This window comes from Rhinoderma darwinii (assembly GCF_050947455.1).
Source record: "Rhinoderma darwinii isolate aRhiDar2 chromosome 5 unlocalized genomic scaffold, aRhiDar2.hap1 SUPER_5_unloc_17, whole genome shotgun sequence".
Classification (NCBI taxonomy): Eukaryota; Metazoa; Chordata; class Amphibia; order Anura; family Rhinodermatidae; genus Rhinoderma; species Rhinoderma darwinii.
Window position 1 is genome coordinate 542,525 of NW_027461773.1, and position 20,044 is coordinate 562,568.

The following is a 20,044-nucleotide window of genomic DNA, read 5'->3' on the forward strand; positions in this document are numbered from 1 at the left end:
TGCCCTGCTGCCATGCAGATAAACACTGGCAGCGGCAGCAAGTGCATGCCCACAGCCACCCCTTGTTCCTTCACACCTTGTATCAGCTGTAATCCAGTCCAGTCCAGTGCTGCCTGCTGAGCAGCACTGACCAACACTGCCTGGGCCCAGGCTTTTATCTCTGAGGCCCCATTATGATGTCAGAAAGCTGGCTCTGGAATCCTGAGGGCTCCACTATGACACGTGCAAAGTTCCGTCTGAACTTTATATAAGACGGTGAGGCTCAGTCAGTCACTCAGTGTTGCCTGAGAGGGCAACACTGCAACAGCCGGCCGCCAGGCTGTCTTTTTTTTGCACAGCTAGTTGCCTCCAGGAGGCCACAAGAGGGAGACAAGGGACTGCAAAATGGAAAATAGGCATCCACCAACTTTACAGACAACTTCTCCTTGCTCCTACAACCTCCATCCTTGCACAGTTTGTTATTCTTCTAGGTAACATAGTAACAAATCCAAATTGCTGCTCTCTTTGTAGGCAAGCAAGGCTTTGTTGCAACTGCAATTCTTACTTCTTCTTGAAATGTAGGGACGACAGTACATTCCATCACATCCATCTAGTGTACACAGGTAGGTCCATTGTGGCGGGCAGGCGAGCGGGCAGGCTGCTTTATTGGCTGTTTGCTGTTCCCCTACTCCACTCCACTATTTGACTGTTGTGCTGCATCAATCAATCAATCAATCAATCAATCAATCAATCAATCAATCAATCAATCAATCAATCAGTGGCTGGCTCAGGTGCAGCTCTTTAACTTACCTAAAAGGGAGGGCGGAGAGAAGACAAGGAAGGTGAATGAGGTGTTCCAATGTGAAATGCCGGAAACACAGAAACACAGACGACACACAACAAGAGGTGGCAATCTATTCATTAATTGCATTTAATCAATGAGCTCATTATCACTCATGCATTGTCCAACAGGTGTTGAAATAATGGGATTAAAAGGGGAGATCCCTTCAGAAAGACAGAAACAATAGCAAAGACAAAAAACACTTTTGGAATCTGCTTTTAGTCAACACATAAGGAAAGGGTGCACCGGTCCTGGAAATACTGCAATACCAGGTCAATGCGTGGAGTGGACAGAGCAAGCTCTATTTCCATCTCCCTGTTCTAAAAATCCATTTAATATATGGTCCCCAGATAGGGGACGTATCAGATATTAAACTGATAAGAACAGATACTACACTTGATCTTAGCCAAAAGGCCGAGAAGCGATAACCCGAACGGGCCGCGCGTTGCCCGAGCCTGCCCGATACTGCTGTTCAGCCCTTGCAGCGATTCAGCCTACTTCTAGGCAATTCCATGGGGCCCTGCAGGCTCACACACTCACAGCTACACGGGAGGTGAATAAAGGCCGGAGAGGAAGCCAGACAGGATTTGCTTCTTTTGCTTGCACCACAATGCAGTGCTGAAAGAGGAGGAATCTACATAAAAACGCCTTCCTGGCAACGCCCAAATGCCCTGCTGCCATGCAGATAAACACTGGCAGCGGCAGCAAGTGCATGCCCACAGCCACCCCTTGTTCCTTCACACCTTGTATCAGCTGTAATCCAGTCCAGTCCAGTGCTGCCTGCTGAGCAGCACTGACCAACACTGCCTGGGCCCAGGCTTTTATCTCTGAGGCCCCATTATGATGTCAGAAAGCTGGCTCTGGAATCCTGAGGGCTCCACTATGACACGTGCAAAGTTCCGTCTGAACTTTATATAAGACGGTGAGGCTCAGTCAGTCACTCAGTGTTGCCTGAGAGGGCAACACTGCAACAGCCGGCCGCCAGGCTGTCTTTTTTTTGCACAGCTAGTTGCCTCCAGGAGGCCACAAGAGGGAGACAAGGGACTGCAAAATGGAAAATAGGCATCCACCAACTTTACAGACAACTTCTCCTTGCTCCTACAACCTCCATCCTTGCACAGTTTGTTATTCTTCTAGGTAACATAGTAACAAATCCAAATTGCTGCTCTCTTTGTAGGCAAGCAAGGCTTTGTTGCAACTGCAATTCTTACTTCTTCTTGAAATGTAGGGACGACAGTACATTCCATCACATCCATCTAGTGTACACAGGTAGGTCCATTGTGGCGGGCAGGCGAGCGGGCGGGCTGCTTTATTGGCTGTTTGCTGTTCCCCTACTCCACTCCACTATTTGACTGTTGTGCTGCATCAATCAATCAATCAATCAATCAATCAATCAATCAATCAATCAATCAATCAGTGGCTGGCTCAGGTGCAGCTCTTTAACTTACCTAAAAGGGAGGGCGGAGAGAAGACAAGGAAGGTGAATGAGGTGTTCCAATGTGAAATGCCGGAAACACAGAAACACAGACGACACACAACAAGAGGTGGCAATCTATTCATTAATTGCATTTAATCAATGAGCTCATTATCACTCATGCATTGTCCAACAGGTGTTGAAATAATGGGATTAAAAGGGGAGATCCCTTCAGAAAGACAGAAACAATAGCAAAGACAAAAAACACTTTTGGAATCTGCTTTTAGTCAACACATAAGGAAAGGGTGCACCGGTCCTGGAAATACTGCAATACCAGGTCAATGCGTGGAGTGGACAGAGCAAGCTCTATTTCCATCTCCCTGTTCTAAAAATCCATTTAATATATGGTCCCCAGATAGGGGACGTATCAGATATTAAACTGATAAGAACAGATACTACACTTGATCTTAGCCAAAAGGCCGAGAAGCGATAACCCGAACGGGCCGCGCGTTGCCCGAGCCTGCCCGATACTGCTGTTCAGCCCTTGCAGCGATTCAGCCTACTTCTAGGCAATTCCATGGGGCCCTGCAGGCTCACACACTCACAGCTACACGGGAGGTGAATAAAGGCCGGAGAGGAAGCCAGACAGGATTTGCTTCTTTTGCTTGCACCACAATGCAGTGCTGAAAGAGGAGGAATCTACATAAAAACGCCTTCCTGGCAACGCCCAAATGCCCTGCTGCCATGCAGATAAACACTGGCAGCGGCAGCAAGTGCATGCCCACAGCCACCCCTTGTTCCTTCACACCTTGTATCAGCTGTAATCCAGTCCAGTCCAGTGCTGCCTGCTGAGCAGCACTGACCAACACTGCCTGGGCCCAGGCTTTTATCTCTGAGGCCCCATTATGATGTCAGAAAGCTGGCTCTGGAATCCTGAGGGCTCCACTATGACACGTGCAAAGTTCCGTCTGAACTTTATATAAGACGGTGAGGCTCAGTCAGTCACTCAGTGTTGCCTGAGAGGGCAACACTGCAACAGCCGGCCGCCAGGCTGTCTTTTTTTTGCACAGCTAGTTGCCTCCAGGAGGCCACAAGAGGGAGACAAGGGACTGCAAAATGGAAAATAGGCATCCACCAACTTTACAGACAACTTCTCCTTGCTCCTACAACCTCCATCCTTGCACAGTTTGTTATTCTTCTAGGTAACATAGTAACAAATCCAAATTGCTGCTCTCTTTGTAGGCAAGCAAGGCTTTGTTGCAACTGCAATTCTTACTTCTTCTTGAAATGTAGGGACGACAGTACATTCCATCACATCCATCTAGTGTACACAGGTAGGTCCATTGTGGCGGGCAGGCGAGCGGGCGGGCTGCTTTATTGGCTGTTTGCTGTTCCCCTACTCCACTCCACTATTTGACTGTTGTGCTGCATCAATCAATCAATCAATCAATCAATCAATCAATCAATCAATCAATCAATCAGTGGCTGGCTCAGGTGCAGCTCTTTAACTTACCTAAAAGGGAGGGCGGAGAGAAGACAAGGAAGGTGAATGAGGTGTTCCAATGTGAAATGCCGGAAACACAGAAACACAGACGACACACAACAAGAGGTGGCAATCTATTCATTAATTGCATTTAATCAATGAGCTCATTATCACTCATGCATTGTCCAACAGGTGTTGAAATAATGGGATTAAAAGGGGAGATCCCTTCAGAAAGACAGAAACAATAGCAAAGACAAAAAACACTTTTGGAATCTGCTTTTAGTCAACACATAAGGAAAGGGTGCACCGGTCCTGGAAATACTGCAATACCAGGTCAATGCGTGGAGTGGACAGAGCAAGCTCTATTTCCATCTCATTTAATATATGGTCCCCAGATAGGGGACGTATCAGATATTAAACTGATAAGAACAGATACTACACTTGATCTTAGCCAAAAGGCCGAGAAGCGATAACCCGAACGGGCCGCGCGTTGCCCGAGCCTGCCCGATACTGCTGTTCAGCCCTTGCAGCGATTCAGCCTACTTCTAGGCAATTCCATGGGGCCCTGCAGGCTCACACACTCACAGCTACACGGGAGGTGAATAAAGGCCGGAGAGGAAGCCAGACAGGATTTGCTTCTTTTGCTTGCACCACAATGCAGTGCTGAAAGAGGAGGAATCTACATAAAAACGCCTTCCTGGCAACGCCCAAATGCCCTGCTGCCATGCAGATAAACACTGGCAGCGGCAGCAAGTGCATGCCCACAGCCACCCCTTGTTCCTTCACACCTTGTATCAGCTGTAATCCAGTCCAGTCCAGTGCTGCCTGCTGAGCAGCACTGACCAACACTGCCTGGGCCCAGGCTTTTATCTCTGAGGCCCCATTATGATGTCAGAAAGCTGGCTCTGGAATCCTGAGGGCTCCACTATGACACGTGCAAAGTTCCGTCTGAACTTTATATAAGACGGTGAGGCTCAGTCAGTCACTCAGTGTTGCCTGAGAGGGCAACACTGCAACAGCCGGCCGCCAGGCTGTCTTTTTTTTGCACAGCTAGTTGCCTCCAGGAGGCCACAAGAGGGAGACAAGGGACTGCAAAATGGAAAATAGGCATCCACCAACTTTACAGACAACTTCTCCTTGCTCCTACAACCTCCATCCTTGCACAGTTTGTTATTCTTCTAGGTAACATAGTAACAAATCCAAATTGCTGCTCTCTTTGTAGGCAAGCAAGGCTTTGTTGCAACTGCAATTCTTACTTCTTCTTGAAATGTAGGGACGACAGTACATTCCATCACATCCATCTAGTGTACACAGGTAGGTCCATTGTGGCGGGCAGGCGAGCGGGCGGGCTGCTTTATTGGCTGTTTGCTGTTCCCCTACTCCACTCCACTATTTGACTGTTGTGCTGCATCAATCAATCAATCAATCAATCAATCAATCAATCAATCAATCAATCAGTGGCTGGCTCAGGTGCAGCTCTTTAACTTACCTAAAAGGGAGGGCGGAGAGAAGACAAGGAAGGTGAATGAGGTGTTCCAATGTGAAATGCCGGAAACACAGAAACACAGACGACACACAACAAGAGGTGGCAATCTATTCATTAATTGCATTTAATCAATGAGCTCATTATCACTCATGCATTGTCCAACAGGTGTTGAAATAATGGGATTAAAAGGGGAGATCCCTTCAGAAAGACAGAAACAATAGCAAAGACAAAAAACACTTTTGGAATCTGCTTTTAGTCAACACATAAGTAAAGGGTGCACCGGTCCTGGAAATACTGCAATACCAGGTCAATGCGTGGAGTGGACAGAGCAAGCTCTATTTCCATCTCCCTGTTCTAAAAATCCATTTAATATATGGTCCCCAGATAGGGGACGTATCAGATATTAAACTGATAAGAACAGATACTACACTTGATCTTAGCCAAAAGGCCGAGAAGCGATAACCCGAACGGGCCGCGCGTTGCCCGAGCCTGCCCGATACTGCTGTTCAGCCCTTGCAGCGATTCAGCCTACTTCTAGGCAATTCCATGGGGCCCTGCAGGCTCACACACTCACAGCTACACGGGAGGTGAATAAAGGCCGGAGAGGAAGCCAGACAGGATTTGCTTCTTTTGCTTGCACCACAATGCAGTGCTGAAAGAGGAGGAATCTACATAAAAACGCCTTCCTGGCAACGCCCAAATGCCCTGCTGCCATGCAGATAAACACTGGCAGCGGCAGCAAGTGCATGCCCACAGCCACCCCTTGTTCCTTCACACCTTGTATCAGCTGTAATCCAGTCCAGTCCAGTGCTGCCTGCTGAGCAGCACTGACCAACACTGCCTGGGCCCAGGCTTTTATCTCTGAGGCCCCATTATGATGTCAGAAAGCTGGCTCTGGAATCCTGAGGGCTCCACTATGACACGTGCAAAGTTCCGTCTGAACTTTATATAAGACGGTGAGGCTCAGTCAGTCACTCAGTGTTGCCTGAGAGGGCAACACTGCAACAGCCGGCCGCCAGGCTGTCTTTTTTTTGCACAGCTAGTTGCCTCCAGGAGGCCACAAGAGGGAGACAAGGGACTGCAAAATGGAAAATAGGCATCCACCAACTTTACAGACAACTTCTCCTTGCTCCTACAACCTCCATCCTTGCACAGTTTGTTATTCTTCTAGGTAACATAGTAACAAATCCAAATTGCTGCTCTCTTTGTAGGCAAGCAAGGCTTTGTTGCAACTGCAATTCTTACTTCTTCTTGAAATGTAGGGACGACAGTACATTCCATCACATACATCTAGTGTACACAGGTAGGTCCATTGTGGCGGGCAGGCGAGCGGGCGGGCTGCTTTATTGGCTGTTTGCTGTTCCCCTACTCCACTCCACTATTTGACTGTTGTGCTGCATCAATCAATCAATCAATCAATCAATCAATCAATCAATCAATCAATCAATCAGTGGCTGGCTCAGGTGCAGCTCTTTAACTTACCTAAAAGGGAGGGCGGAGAGAAGACAAGGAAGGTGAATGAGGTGTTCCAATGTGAAATGCCGGAAACACAGAAACACAGACGACACACAACAAGAGGTGGCAATCTATTCATTAATTGCATTTAATCAATGAGCTCATTATCACTCATGCATTGTCCAACAGGTGTTGAAATAATGGGATTAAAAGGGGAGATCCCTTCAGAAAGACAGAAACAATAGCAAAGACAAAAAACACTTTTGGAATCTGCTTTTAGTCAACACATAAGGAAAGGGTGCACCGGTCCTGGAAATACTGCAATACCAGGTCAATGCGTGGAGTGGACAGAGCAAGCTCTATTTCCATCTCCCTGTTCTAAAAATCCATTTAATATATGGTCCCCAGATAGGGGACGTATCAGATATTAAACTGATAAGAACAGATACTACACTTGATCTTAGCCAAAAGGCCGAGAAGCGATAACCCGAACGGGCCGCGCGTTGCCCGAGCCTGCCCGATACTGCTGTTCAGCCCTTGCAGCGATTCAGCCTACTTCTAGGCAATTCCATGGGGCCCTGCAGGCTCACACACTCACAGCTACACGGGAGGTGAATAAAGGCCGGAGAGGAAGCCAGACAGGATTTGCTTCTTTTGCTTGCACCACAATGCAGTGCTGAAAGAGGAGGAATCTACATAAAAACGCCTTCCTGGCAACGCCCAAATGCCCTGCTGCCATGCAGATAAACACTGGCAGCGGCAGCAAGTGCATGCCCACAGCCACCCCTTGTTCCTTCACACCTTGTATCAGCTGTAATCCAGTCCAGTCCAGTGCTGCCTGCTGAGCAGCACTGACCAACACTGCCTGGGCCCAGGCTTTTATCTCTGAGGCCCCATTATGATGTCAGAAAGCTGGCTCTGGAATCCTGAGGGCTCCACTATGACACGTGCAAAGTTCCGTCTGAACTTTATATAAGACGGTGAGGCTCAGTCAGTCACTCAGTGTTGCCTGAGAGGGCAACACTGCAACAGCCGGCCGCCAGGCTGTCTTTTTTTTGCACAGCTAGTTGCCTCCAGGAGGCCACAAGAGGGAGACAAGGGACTGCAAAATGGAAAATAGGCATCCACCAACTTTACAGACAACTTCTCCTTGCTCCTACAACCTCCATCCTTGCACAGTTTGTTATTCTTCTAGGTAACATAGTAACAATTCCAAATTGCTGCTCTCTTTGTAGGCAAGCAAGGCTTTGTTGCAACTGCAATTCTTACTTCTTCTTGAAATGTAGGGACGACAGTACATTCCATCACATCCATCTAGTGTACACAGGTAGGTCCATTGTGGCGGGCAGGCGAGCGGGCGGGCTGCTTTATTGGCTGTTTGCTGTTCCCCTACTCCACTCCACTATTTGACTGTTGTGCTGCATCAATCAATCAATCAATCAATCAATCAATCAATCAATCAATCAATCAATCAATCAATCAATCAGTGGCTGGCTCAGGTGCAGCTCTTTAACTTACCTAAAAGGGAGGGCGGAGAGAAGACAAGGAAGGTGAATGAGGTGTTCCAATGTGAAATGCCGGAAACACAGAAACACAGACGACACACAACAAGAGGTGGCAATCTATTCATTAATTGCATTTAATCAATGAGCTCATTATCACTCATGCATTGTCCAACAGGTGTTGAAATAATGGGATTAAAAGGGGAGATCCCTTCAGAAAGACAGAAACAATAGCAAAGACAAAAAACACTTTTGGAATCTGCTTTTAGTCAACACATAAGGAAAGGGTGCACCGGTCCTGGAAATACTGCAATACCAGGTCAATGCGTGGAGTGGACAGAGCAAGCTCTATTTCCATCTCCCTGTTCTAAAAATCCATTTAATATATGGTCCCCAGATAGGGGACGTATCAGATATTAAACTGATAAGAACAGATACTACACTTGATCTTAGCCAAAAGGCCGAGAAGCGATAACCCGAACGGGCCGCGCGTTGCCCGAGCCTGCCCGATACTGCTGTTCAGCCCTTGCAGCGATTCAGCCTACTTCTAGGCAATTCCATGGGGCCCTGCAGGCTCACACACTCACAGCTACACGGGAGGTGAATAAAGGCCGGAGAGGAAGCCAGACAGGATTTGCTTCTTTTGCTTGCACCACAATGCAGTGCTGAAAGAGGAGGAATCTACATAAAAACGCCTTCCTGGCAACGCCCAAATGCCCTGCTGCCATGCAGATAAACACTGGCAGCGGCAGCAAGTGCATGCCCACAGCCACCCCTTGTTCCTTCACACCTTGTATCAGCTGTAATCCAGTCCAGTCCAGTGCTGCCTGCTGAGCAGCACTGACCAACACTGCCTGGGCCCAGGCTTTTATCTCTGAGGCCCCATTATGATGTCAGAAAGCTGGCTCTGGAATCCTGAGGGCTCCACTATGACACGTGCAAAGTTCCGTCTGAACTTTATATAAGACGGTGAGGCTCAGTCAGTCACTCAGTGTTGCCTGAGAGGGCAACACTGCAACAGCCGGCCGCCAGGCTGTCTTTTTTTTGCACAGCTAGTTGCCTCCAGGAGGCCACAAGAGGGAGACAAGGGACTGCAAAATGGAAAATAGGCATCCACCAACTTTACAGACAACTTCCCCTTGCTCCTACAACCTCCATCCTTGCACAGTTTGTTATTCTTCTAGGTAACATAGTAACAAATCCAAATTGCTGCTCTCTTTGTAGGCAAGCAAGGCTTTGTTGCAACTGCAATTCTTACTTCTTCTTGAAATGTAGGGACGACAGTACATTCCATCACATCCATCTAGTGTACACAGGTAGGTCCATTGTGGCGGGCAGGCGAGCGGGCGGGCTGCTTTATTGGCTGTTTGCTGTTCCCCTACTCCACTCCACTATTTGACTGTTGTGCTGCATCAATCAATCAATCAATCAATCAATCAATCAATCAATCAATCAATCAGTGGCTGGCTCAGGTGCAGCTCTTTAACTTACCTAAAAGGGAGGGCGGAGAGAAGACAAGGAAGGTGAATGAGGTGTTCCAATGTGAAATGCCGGAAACACAGAAACACAGACGACACACAACAAGAGGTGGCAATCTAGTCATTAATTGCATTTAATCAATGAGCTCATTATCACTCATGCATTGTCCAACAGGTGTTGAAATAATGGGATTAAAAGGGGAGATCCCTTCAGAAAGACAGAAACAATAGCAAAGACAAAAAACACTTTTGGAATCTGCTTTTAGTCAACACATAAGGAAAGGGTGCACCGGTCCTGGAAATACTGCAATACCAGGTCAATGCGTGGAGTGGACAGAGCAAGCTCTATTTCCATCTCCCTGTTCTAAAAATCCATTTAATATATGGTCCCCAGATAGGGGACGTATCAGATATTAAACTGATAAGAACAGATACTACACTTGATCTTAGCCAAAAGGCCGAGAAGCGATAACCCGAACGGGCCGCGCGTTGCCCGAGCCTGCCCGATACTGCTGTTCAGCCCTTGCAGCGATTCAGCCTACTTCTAGGCAATTCCATGGGGCCCTGCAGGCTCACACACTCACAGCTACACGGGAGGTGAATAAAGGCCGGAGAGGAAGCCAGACAGGATTTGCTTCTTTTTGCTTGCACCACAATGCAGTGCTGAAAGAGGAGGAATCTACATAAAAACGCCTTCCTGGCAACGCCCAAATGCCCTGCTGCCATGCAGATAAACACTGGCAGCGGCAGCAAGTGCATGCCCACAGCCAGCCCTTGTTCCTTCACACCTTGTATCAGCTGTAATCCAGTCCAGTCCAGTGCTGCCTGCTGAGCAGCACTGACCAACACTGCCTGGGCCCAGGCTTTTATCTCTGAGGCCCCATTATGATGTCAGAAAGCTGGCTCTGGAATCCTGAGGGCTCCACTATGACACGTGCAAAGTTCCGTCTGAACTTTATATAAGACGGTGAGGCTCAGTCAGTCACTCAGTGTTGCCTGAGAGGGCAACACTGCAACAGCCGGCCGCCAGGCTGTCTTTTTTTTGCACAGCTAGTTGCCTCCAGGAGGCCACAAGAGGGAGACAAGGGACTGCAAAATGGAAAATAGGCATCCACCAACTTTACAGACAACTTCTCCTTGCTCCTACAACCTCCATCCTTGCACAGTTTGTTATTCTTCTAGGTAACATAGTAACAAATCCAAATTGCTGCTCTCTTTGTAGGCAAGCAAGGCTTTGTTGCAACTGCAATTCTTACTTCTTCTTGAAATGTAGGGACGACAGTACATTCCATCACATCCATCTAGTGTACACAGGTAGGTCCATTGTGGCGGGCAGGCGAGCGGGCGGGCTGCTTTATTGGCTGTTTGCTGTTCCCCTACTCCACTCCACTATTTGACTGTTGTGCTGCATCAATCAATCAATCAATCAATCAATCAATCAATCAATCAATCAATCAGTGGCTGGCTCAGGTGCAGCTCTTTAACTTACCTAAAAGGGAGGGCGGAGAGAAGACAAGGAAGGTGAATGAGGTGTTCCAATGTGAAATGCCGGAAACACAGAAACACAGACGACACACAACAAGAGGTGGCAATCTATTCATTAATTGCATTTAATCAATGAGCTCATTATCACTCATGCATTGTCCAACAGGTGTTGAAATAATGGGATTAAAAGGGGAGATCCCTTCAGAAAGACAGAAACAATAGCAAAGACAAAAAACACTTTTGGAATCTGCTTTTAGTCAACACATAAGGAAAGGGTGCACCGGTCCTGGAAATACTGCAATACCAGGTCAATGCGTGGAGTGGACAGAGCAAGCTCTATTTCCATCTCCCTGTTCTAAAAATCCATTTAATATATGGTCCCCAGATAGGGGACGTATCAGATATTAAACTGATAAGAACAGATACTACACTTGATCTTAGCCAAAAGGCCGAGAAGCGATAACCCGAACGGGCCGCGCGTTGCCCGAGCCTGCCCGATACTGCTGTTCAGCCCTTGCAGCGATTCAGCCTACTTCTAGGCAATTCCATGGGGCCCTGCAGGCTCACACACTCACAGCTACACGGGAGGTGAATAAAGGCCGGAGAGGAAGCCAGACAGGATTTGCTTCTTTTGCTTGCACCACAATGCAGTGCTGAAAGAGGAGGAATCTACATAAAAACGCCTTCCTGGCAACGCCCAAATGCCCTGCTGCCATGCAGATAAACACTGGCAGCGGCAGCAAGTGCATGCCCACAGCCACCCCTTGTTCCTTCACACCTTGTATCAGCTGTAATCCAGTCCAGTCCAGTGCTGCCTGCTGAGCAGCACTGACCAACACTGCCTGGGCCCAGGCTTTTATCTCTGAGGCCCCATTATGATGTCAGAAAGCTGGCTCTGGAATCCTGAGGGCTCCACTATGACACGTGCAAAGTTCCGTCTGAACTTTATATAAGACGGTGAGGCTCAGTCAGTCACTCAGTGTTGCCTGAGAGGGCAACACTGCAACAGCCGGCCGCCAGGCTGTCTTTTTTTTGCACAGCTAGTTGCCTCCAGGAGGCCACAAGAGGGAGACAAGGGACTGCAAAATGGAAAATAGGCATCCACCAACTTTACAGACAACTTCTCCTTGCTCCTACAACCTCCATCCTTGCACAGTTTGTTATTCTTCTAGGTAACATAGTAACAAATCCAAATTGCTGCTCTCTTTGTAGGCAAGCAAGGCTTTGTTGCAACTGCAATTCTTACTTCTTCTTGAAATGTAGGGACGACAGTACATTCCATCACATCCATCTAGTGTACACAGGTAGGTCCATTGTGGCGGGCAGGCGAGCGGGCGGGCTGCTTTATTGGCTGTTTGCTGTTCCCCTACTCCACTCCACTATTTGACTGTTGTGCTGCATCAATCAATCAATCAATCAATCAATCAATCAATCAATCAATCAATCAATCAATCAATCAATCAATCAATCAGTGGCTGGCTCAGGTGCAGCTCTTTAACTTACCTAAAAGGGAGGGCGGAGAGAAGACAAGGAAGGTGAATGAGGTGTTCCAATGTGAAATGCCGGAAACACAGAAACACAGACGACACACAACAAGAGGTGGCAATCTATTCATTAATTGCATTTAATCAATGAGCTCATTATCACTCATGCATTGTCCAACAGGTGTTGAAATAATGGGATTAAAAGGGGAGATCCCTTCAGAAAGACAGAAACAATAGCAAAGACAAAAAACACTTTTGGAATCTGCTTTTAGTCAACACATAAGGAAAGGGTGCACCGGTCCTGGAAATACTGCAATACCAGGTCAATGCGTGGAGTGAACAGAGCAAGCTCTATTTCCATCTCCCTGTTCTAAAAATCCATTTAATATATGGTCCCCAGATAGGGGACGTATCAGATATTAAACTGATAAGAACAGATACTACACTTGATCTTAGCCAAAAGGCCGAGAAGCGATAACCCGAACGGGCCGCGCGTTGCCCGAGCCTGTCCGATACTGCTGTTCAGCCCTTGCAGCGATTCAGCCTACTTCTAGGCAATTCCATGGGGCCCTGCAGGCTCACACACTCACAGCTACACGGGAGGTGAATAAAGGCCGGAGAGGAAGCCAGACAGGATTTGCTTCTTTTGCTTGCACCACAATGCAGTGCTGAAAGAGGAGGAATCTACATAAAAACGCCTTCCTGGCAACGCCCAAATGCCCTGCTGCCATGCAGATAAACACTGGCAGCGGCAGCAAGTGCATGCCCACAGCCACCCTTTGTTCCTTCACACCTTGTATCAGCTGTAATCCAGTCCAGTCCAGTGCTGCCTGCTGAGCAGCACTGACCAACACTGCCTGGGCCCAGGCTTTTATCTCTGAGGCCCCATTATGATGTCAGAAAGCTGGCTCTGGAATCCTGAGGGCTCCACTATGACACGTGCAAAGTTCCGTCTGAACTTTATATAAGACGGTGAGGCTCAGTCAGTCACTCAGTGTTGCCTGAGAGGGCAACACTGCAACAGCCGGCCGCCAGGCTGTCTTTTTTTTGCACAGCTAGTTGCCTCCAGGAGGCCACAAGAGGGAGACAAGGGACTGCAAAATGGAAAATAGGCATCCACCAACTTTACAGACAACTTCTCCTTGCTCCTACAACCTCCATCCTTGCACAGTTTGTTATTCTTCTAGGTAACATAGTAACAAATCCAAATTGCTGCTCTCTTTGTAGGCAAGCAAGGCTTTGTTGCAACTGCAATTCTTACTTCTTCTTGAAATGTAGGGACGACAGTACATTCCATCACATCCATCTAGTGTACACAGGTAGGTCCATTGTGGCGGGCAGGCGAGCGGGCGGGCTGCTTTATTGGCTGTTTGCTGTTCCCCTACTCCACTCCACTATTTGACTGTTGTGCTGCATCAATCAATCAATCAATCAATCAATCAATCAATCAATCAATCAATCAATCAGTGGCTGGCTCAGGTGCAGCTCTTTAACTTACCTAAAAGGGAGGGCGGAGAGAAGACAAGGAAGGTGAATGAGGTGTTCCAATGTGAAATGCCGGAAACACAGAAACACAGACGACACACAACAAGAGGTGGCAATCTATTCATTAATTGCATTTAATCAATGAGCTCATTATCACTCATGCATTGTCCAACAGGTGTTGAAATAATGGGATTAAAAGGGGAGATCCCTTCAGAAAGACAGAAACAATAGCAAAGACAAAAAACACTTTTGGAATCTGCTTTTAGTCAACACATAAGGAAAGGGTGCACCGGTCCTGGAAATACTGCAATACCAGGTCAATGCGTGGAGTGGACAGAGCAAGCTCTATTTCCATCTCCCTGTTCTAAAAATCCATTTAATATATGGTCCCCAGATAGGGGACGTATCAGATATTAAACTGATAAGAACAGATACTACACTTGATCTTAGCCAAAAGGCCGAGAAGCGATAACCCAAACGGGCCGCGCGTTGCCCGAGCCTGCCCGATACTGCTGTTCAGCCCTTGCAGCGATTCAGCCTACTTCTAGGCAATTCCATGGGGCCCTGCAGGCTCACACACTCACAGCTACACGGGAGGTGAATACAGGCCGGAGAGGAAGCCAGACAGGATTTGCTTCTTTTGCTTGCACCACAATGCAGTGCTGAAAGAGGAGGAATCTACATAAAAACGCCTTCCTGGCAACGCCCAAATGCCCTGCTGCCATGCAGATAAACACTGGCAGCGGCAGCAAGTGCATGCCCACAGCCACCCCTTGTTCCTTCACACCTTGTATCAGCTGTAATCCAGTCCAGTCCAGTGCTGCCTGCTGAGCAGCACTGACCAACACTGCCTGGGCCCAGGCTTTTATCTCTGAGGCCCCATTATGATGTCAGAAAGCTGGCTCTGGAATCCTGAGGGCTCCACTATGACACGTGCAAAGTTCCGTCTGAACTTTATATAAGACGGTGAGGCTCAGTCAGTCACTCAGTGTTGCCTGAGAGGGCAACACTGCAACAGCCGGCCGCCAGGCTGTCTTTTTTTTGCACAGCTAGTTGCCTCCAGGAGGCCACAAGAGGGAGACAAGGGACTGCAAAATGGAAAATAGGCATCCACCAACTTTACAGACAACTTCTCCTTGCTCCTACAACCTCCATCCTTGCACAGTTTGTTATTCTTCTAGGTAACATAGTAACAAATCCAAATTGCTGCTCTCTTTGTAGGCAAGCAAGGCTTTGTTGCAACTGCAATTCTTACTTCTTCTTGAAATGTAGGGACGACAGTACATTCCATCACATCCATCTAGTGTACACAGGTAGGTCCATTGTGGCGGGCAGGCGAGCGGGCGGGCTGCTTTATTGGCTGTTTGCTGTTCCCCTACTCCACTCCACTATTTGACTGTTGTGCTGCATCAATCAATCAATCAATCAATCAATCAATCAATCAATCAATCAATCAATCAGTGGCTGGCTCAGGTGCAGCTCTTTAACTTACCTAAAAGGGAGGGCGGAGAGAAGACAAGGAAGGTGAATGAGGTGTTCCAATGTGAAATGCCGGAAACACAGAAACACAGACGACACACAACAAGAGGTGGCAATCTATTCATTAATTGCATTTAATCAATGAGCTCATTATCACTCATGCATTGTCCAACAGGTGTTGAAATAATGGGATTAAAAGGGGAGATCCCTTCAGAAAGACAGAAACAATAGCAAAGACAAAAAACACTTTTGGAATCTGCTTTTAGTCAACACATAAGGAAAGGGTGCACCGGTCCTGGAAATACTGCAATACCAGGTCAATGCGTGGAGTGGACAGAGCAAGCTCTATTTCCATCTCCCTGTTCTAAAAATCCATTTAATATATGGTCCCCAGATAGGGGACGTATCAGATATTAAACTGATAAGAACATATACTACACTTGATCTTAGCCAAAAGGCCGAGAAGCGATAACCCGAACGGGCCGCGCGTTGCCCGAGCCTGCCCGATACTGCTGTTCAGCCCTTGCAGCGATTCAGCCTACTTCTAGGCAATTCCATGGGGCCCTGCAGGCTCACACACTCACAGCTACACGGGAGGTGAATAAAGGCCGGAGAGGAAGCCAGACAGGATTTGCTTCTTTTGCTTGCACCACAATGCAGTGCTGAAAGAGGAGGAATCTACATAAAAACGCCTTCCTGGCAACGCCCAAATGCCCTGCTGCCATGCAGATAAACACTGGCAGCGGCAGCAAGTGCATGCCCACAGCCACCCCTTGTTCCTTCACACCTTGTATCAGCTGTAATCCAGTCCAGTCCAGTGCTGCCTGCTGAGCAGCACTGACCAACACTGCCTGGGCCCAGGCTTTTATCTCTGAGGCCCCATTATGATGTCAGAAAGCTGGCTCTGGAATCCTGAGGGCTCCACTATGACACGTGCAAAGTTCCGTCTGAACTTTATATAAGACGGTGAGGCTCAGTCAGTCACTCAGTGTTGCCTGAGAGGGCAACACTGCAACAGCCGGCCGCCAGGCTGTCTTTTTTTTGCACAGCTAGTTGCCTCCAGGAGGCCACAAGAGGGAGACAAGGGACTGCAAAATGGAAAATAGGCATCCACCAACTTTACAGACAACTTCTCCTTGCTCCTACAACCTCCATCCTTGCACAGTTTGTTATTCTTCTAGGTAACATAGTAACAAATCCAAATTGCTGCTCTCTTTGTAGGCAAGCAAGGCTTTGTTGCAACTGCAATTCTTACTTCTTCTTGAAATGTAGGGACGACAGTACATTCCATCACATCCATCTAGTGTACACAGGTAGGTCCATTGTGGCGGGCAGGCGAGCGGGCGGGCTGCTTTATTGGCTGTTTGCTGTTCCCCTACTCCACTCCACTATTTGACTGTTGTGCTGCATCAATCAATCAATCAATCAATCAATCAATCAATCAGTGGCTGGCTCAGGTGCAGCTCTTTAACTTACCTAAAAGGGAGGGCGGAGAGAAGACAAGGAAGGTGAATGAGGTGTTCCAATGTGAAATGCCGGAAACACAGAAACACAGACGACACACAACAAGAGGTGGCAATCTATTCATTAATTGCATTTAATCAATGAGCTCATTATCACTCATGCATTGTCCAACAGGTGTTGAAATAATGGGATTAAAAGGGGAGATCCCTTCAGAAAGACAGAAACAATAGCAAAGACAAAAAACACTTTTGGAATCTGCTTTTAGTCAACACATAAGGAAAGGGTGCACCGGTCCTGGAAATACTGCAATACCAGGTCAATGCGTGGAGTGGACAGAGCAAGCTCTATTTCCATCTCCCTGTTCTAAAAATCCATTTAATATATGGTCCCCAGATAGGGGACGTATCAGATATTAAACTGATAAGAACAGATACTACACTTGATCTTAGCCAAAAGGCCGAGAAGCGATAACCCAAACGGGCCGCGCGTTGCCCGAGCCTGCCCGATACTGCTGTTCAGCCCTTGCAGCGATTCAGCCTACTTCTAGGCAATTCCATGGGGCCCTGCAGGCTCACACACTCACAGCTACACGGGAGGTGAATACAGGCCGGAGAGGAAGCCAGACAGGATTTGCTTCTTTTGCTTGCACCACAATGCAGTGCTGAAAGAGGAGGAATCTACATAAAAACGCCTTCCTGGCAACGCCCAAATGCCCTGCTGCCATGCAGATAAACACTGGCAGCGGCAGCAAGTGCATGCCCACAGCCACCCCTTGTTCCTTCACACCTTGTATCAGCTGTAATCCAGTCCAGTCCAGTGCTGCCTGCTGAGCAGCACTGACCAACACTGCCTGGGCCCAGGCTTTTATCTCTGAGGCCCCATTATGATGTCAGAAAGCTGGCTCTGGAATCCTGAGGGCTCCACTATGACACGTGCAAAGTTCCGTCTGAACTTTATATAAGACGGTGAGGCTCAGTCAGTCACTCAGTGTTGCCTGAGAGGGCAACACTGCAACAGCCGGCCGCCAGGCTGTCTTTTTTTTTGCACAGCTAGTTGCCTCCAGGAGGCCACAAGAGGGAGACAAGGGACTGCAAAATGGAAAATAGGCATCCACCAACTTTACAGACAACTTCTCCTTGCTCCTACAACCTCCATCCTTGCACAGTTTGTTATTCTTCTAGGTAACATAGTAACAAATCCAAATTGCTGCTCTCTTTGTAGGCAAGCAAGGCTTTGTTGCAACTGCAATTCTTACTTCTTCTTGAAATGTAGGGACGACAGTACATTCCATCACATCCATCTAGTGTACACAGGTAGGTCCATTGTGGCGGGCAGGCGAGCGGGCGGGCTGCTTTATTGGCTGTTTGCTGTTCCCCTACTCCACTCCACTATTTGACTGTTGTGCTGCATCAATCAATCAATCAATCAATCAATCAATCAATCAATCAATCAATCAATCAGTGGCTGGCTTCGGTGCAGCTCTTTAACTTACCTAAAAGGGAGGGCGGAGAGAAGACAAGGAAGGTGAATGAGGTGTTCCAATGTGAAATGCCGGAAACACAGAAACACAGACGACACACAACAAGAGGTGGCAATCTATTCATTAATTGCATTTAATCAATGAGCTCATTATCACTCATGCATTGTCCAACAGGTGTTGAAATAATGGGATTAAAAGGGGAGATCCCTTCAGAAAGACAGAAACAATAGCAAAGACAAAAAACACTTTTGGAATCTGCTTTTAGTCAACACATAAGGAAAGGGTGCACCGGTCCTGGAAATACTGCAATACCAGGTCAATGCGTGGAGTGGACAGAGCAAGCTCTATTTCCATCTCCCTGTTCTAAAAATCCATTTAATATATGGTCCCCAGATAGGGGACGTATCAGATATTAAACTGATAAGAACAGATACTACACTTGATCTTAGCCAAAAGGCCGAGAAGCGATAACCCGAACGGGCCGCGCGTTGCCCGAGCCTGCCCGATACTGCTGTTCAGCCCTTGCAGCGATTCAGCCTACTTCTAGGCAATTCCATGGGGCCCTGCAGGCTCACACACTCACAGCTACACGGGAGGTGAATAAAGGCCGGAGAGGAAGCCAGACAGGATTTGCTTCTTTTGCTTGCACCACAATGCAGTGCTGAAAGAGGAGGAATCTACATAAAAACGCCTTCCTGGCAACGCCCAAATGCCCTGCTGCCATGCAGATAAACACTGGCAGCGGCAGCAAGTGCATGCCCACAGCCACCCCTTGTTCCTTCACACCTTGTATCAGCTGTAATCCAGTCCAGTCCAGTGCTGCCTGCTGAGCAGCACTGACCAACACTGCCTGGGCCCAGGCTTTTATCTCTGAGGCCCCATTATGATGTCAGAAAGCTGGCTCTGGAATCCTGAGGGCTCCACTATGACACGTGCAAAGTTCCGTCTGAACTTTATATAAGACGGTGAGGCTCAGTCAGTCACTCAGTGTTGCCTGAGAGGGCAACACTGCAACAGCCGGCCGCCAGGCTGTCTTTTTTTTGCACAGCTAGTTGCCTCCAGGAGGCCACAAGAGGGAGACAAGGGACTGCAAAATGGAAAATAGGCATCCACCAACTTTACAGACAACTTCTCCTTGCTCCTACAACCTCCATCCTTGCACAGTTTGTTATTCTTCTAGGTAACATAGTAACAAATCCAAATTGCTGCTCTCTTTGTAGGCAAGCAAGGCTTTGTTGCAACTGCAATTCTTACTTCTTCTTGAAATGTAGGGACGACAGTACATTCCATCACATCCATCTAGTGTACACAGGTAGGTCCATTGTGGCGGGCAGGCGAGCGGGCGGGCTGCTTTATTGGCTGTTTGCTGTTCCCCTACTCCACTCCACTATTTGACTGTTGTGCTGCATCAATCAATCAATCAATCAATCAATCAATCAGTGGCTGGCTCAGGTGCAGCTCTTTAACTTACCTAAAAGGGAGGGCGGAGAGAAGACAAGGAAGGTGAATGAGGTGTTCCAATGTGAAAT

At 47.8% G+C, this 20,044-nt stretch overlaps 12 non-coding genes and 1 pseudogene across 12 annotated transcripts; all 13 read right to left on the reverse strand.

The window, feature by feature from the left end:
* Window positions 1-1,055: 1,055 nt before the first annotated feature.
* On the reverse strand, window positions 1,056-1,246 carry LOC142686395 (U2 spliceosomal RNA). Its single transcript, XR_012855746.1, has one exon. It is a non-coding gene; the product is annotated as a U2 spliceosomal RNA (small nuclear RNA).
* Window positions 1,247-2,534: 1,288 nt separating this feature from the next.
* On the reverse strand, window positions 2,535-2,725 carry LOC142686397 (U2 spliceosomal RNA). The gene has a single exon (XR_012855748.1). It is a non-coding gene; the product is annotated as a U2 spliceosomal RNA (small nuclear RNA).
* A 1,288-nt stretch (window positions 2,726-4,013) lies between these two features.
* LOC142686463 (U2 spliceosomal RNA) lies at window positions 4,014-4,188 on the reverse strand (annotated as a pseudogene).
* A 1,284-nt stretch (window positions 4,189-5,472) lies between these two features.
* LOC142686398 (U2 spliceosomal RNA) lies at window positions 5,473-5,663 on the reverse strand. Its single transcript, XR_012855749.1, has one exon. It is a non-coding gene; the product is annotated as a U2 spliceosomal RNA (small nuclear RNA).
* A 1,288-nt stretch (window positions 5,664-6,951) lies between these two features.
* On the reverse strand, window positions 6,952-7,142 carry LOC142686400 (U2 spliceosomal RNA). The gene has a single exon (XR_012855750.1). It is a non-coding gene; the product is annotated as a U2 spliceosomal RNA (small nuclear RNA).
* A 1,300-nt stretch (window positions 7,143-8,442) lies between these two features.
* Window positions 8,443-8,633, reverse strand: LOC142686401 (U2 spliceosomal RNA). The gene has a single exon (XR_012855751.1). It is a non-coding gene; the product is annotated as a U2 spliceosomal RNA (small nuclear RNA).
* Window positions 8,634-9,917: 1,284 nt separating this feature from the next.
* LOC142686402 (U2 spliceosomal RNA) lies at window positions 9,918-10,108 on the reverse strand. Its single transcript, XR_012855752.1, has one exon. It is a non-coding gene; the product is annotated as a U2 spliceosomal RNA (small nuclear RNA).
* Window positions 10,109-11,393: 1,285 nt separating this feature from the next.
* LOC142686403 (U2 spliceosomal RNA) lies at window positions 11,394-11,584 on the reverse strand. The gene has a single exon (XR_012855753.1). It is a non-coding gene; the product is annotated as a U2 spliceosomal RNA (small nuclear RNA).
* A 1,308-nt stretch (window positions 11,585-12,892) lies between these two features.
* On the reverse strand, window positions 12,893-13,083 carry LOC142686431 (U2 spliceosomal RNA). Its single transcript, XR_012855779.1, has one exon. It is a non-coding gene; the product is annotated as a U2 spliceosomal RNA (small nuclear RNA).
* Window positions 13,084-14,371: 1,288 nt separating this feature from the next.
* On the reverse strand, window positions 14,372-14,562 carry LOC142686404 (U2 spliceosomal RNA). Its single transcript, XR_012855754.1, has one exon. It is a non-coding gene; the product is annotated as a U2 spliceosomal RNA (small nuclear RNA).
* Window positions 14,563-15,850: 1,288 nt separating this feature from the next.
* Window positions 15,851-16,041, reverse strand: LOC142686437 (U2 spliceosomal RNA). The gene has a single exon (XR_012855784.1). It is a non-coding gene; the product is annotated as a U2 spliceosomal RNA (small nuclear RNA).
* A 1,272-nt stretch (window positions 16,042-17,313) lies between these two features.
* Window positions 17,314-17,504, reverse strand: LOC142686405 (U2 spliceosomal RNA). Its single transcript, XR_012855755.1, has one exon. It is a non-coding gene; the product is annotated as a U2 spliceosomal RNA (small nuclear RNA).
* Window positions 17,505-18,793: 1,289 nt separating this feature from the next.
* Window positions 18,794-18,984, reverse strand: LOC142686406 (U2 spliceosomal RNA). Its single transcript, XR_012855756.1, has one exon. It is a non-coding gene; the product is annotated as a U2 spliceosomal RNA (small nuclear RNA).
* Window positions 18,985-20,044: the final 1,060 nt, after the last annotated feature.